Below are 228 nucleotides of genomic sequence, written 5' to 3' on the forward strand. Positions count from 1 at the left end.
GGTCTCCGCGCCCTCACATGACCCCCAAATAGAAGTTTTCTCTCTCCGAAGCATCCCAAGTGGGTATAAATCTCTCAAGAGACGGATTAATTTGGCCACTAAATCCACAAATCTTGGAAGGTTATATCGTAAGCCTAAGAAATAAACGTAGTGAAATGCAGATTTTTTTTTCTTCTAATTGATTAATTCGATTCTTTGTTGGTTTTGTATGTTTTAGTTTTTCATTTC

Source organism: Penaeus monodon, chromosome 28 (genome assembly GCF_015228065.2).
Source record: "Penaeus monodon isolate SGIC_2016 chromosome 28, NSTDA_Pmon_1, whole genome shotgun sequence".
Lineage (NCBI taxonomy): Eukaryota > Metazoa > Arthropoda > Malacostraca > Decapoda > Penaeidae > Penaeus > Penaeus monodon.